This window comes from Chrysochloris asiatica, unplaced genomic scaffold (assembly GCF_000296735.1).
Source record: "Chrysochloris asiatica unplaced genomic scaffold, ChrAsi1.0 scaffold00004, whole genome shotgun sequence".
Lineage (NCBI taxonomy): Eukaryota > Metazoa > Chordata > Mammalia > Afrosoricida > Chrysochloridae > Chrysochloris > Chrysochloris asiatica.
Window position 1 is genome coordinate 46341826 of NW_006408522.1, and position 1062 is coordinate 46342887.

The following is a 1062-nucleotide window of genomic DNA, read 5'->3' on the forward strand; positions in this document are numbered from 1 at the left end:
TTTCCAATTTTAGCAGAAATTAAAGCATTACAAAATATTCAATTCTTACATTTTAGAAGAAAATTATAGCATTACAAAATATTCTATAAATGCAGAAAAAAATAACTGTGAACTAATTTTACCGATTGTTTCAGGAATTGTTGGAAAGTGGGTTATCCTGTAGTAACTTTGCTTCAATTGCCTTGGGGTTCACCCAGAAAGAATACATTTCAATTCAGGAACATTTGGTTTGGAACATATGTATGATGGCCATTCAGTTAAACATTCAGAGACGAGTCCTTGCCAGAAGGTTGAATCTTTGCCATTTATCTTTTAATGTTTCTGAAGACATTCTAGTTGCCCTTGTTAATTGTGTTGAGTCTTCTGTGTTGAGTCTCCCAAATGGAGGACTTGGCTTTAGAAAATATGATCCTGCAGTGGCATGCCTTAAATTGAACTTCTAATCTTTCAAAATTTAGGCTGCTTCTCCATTCAAATGGTAAGTTCTCTTGAATGAGTTGCAGAAACTGAAAGGCAGTAATCGCTTTGAGTTTCCAACACACCTTTTCCAATACAATCTTTTTCATTCTCATCAAGTCAGAAACCATGAACTTATGTAAACTGGCTTATTCAGATGGAGTCATTTGTCAGTGGGACATTTCTCTCTTCTACTGTTGATTTTACAGCCAAATAGAAGCAGCTCAGTCCAATACACCCAAGGTGTTTAGGTGGTACTTTCATTCTGGACAGAAACCTGTGTAGTAAATTCAGAGCTAGAGAAAATGTTTCCTAAGAACTGAGTTAGACTAAGATCTTTTACTTCAAAGCCCCTTAGCCTTGCAGTCATTCTGAAGCCATTATCATATGCAGACTCAATTAGTCACAAACCGCAGACCTTTGGCTGACTTCTAGACTCCTGTTCCAACAGGGCATTCAGCTGTGTTTCTGAGTGTCGGTTGTCAATACCTCTGTCATCATGATCGGGACTGAGGCCCCTCAGCAGCAACTACCCTCCCCAGGCCTGCTCAACCTCACCCCACAGTATCAGGTGAAAGAGGCCTGGGAGGCTTGGGGGCTGGTGGG

The 1062-nt window shown here is 39.7% G+C and overlaps 1 pseudogene; it reads right to left on the reverse strand.

Annotated features, from left to right (window-relative positions):
• Window positions 1–63: 63 nt before the first annotated feature.
• Window positions 64–954, reverse strand: LOC102810895 (annotated as a pseudogene).
• Window positions 955–1062: the final 108 nt, after the last annotated feature.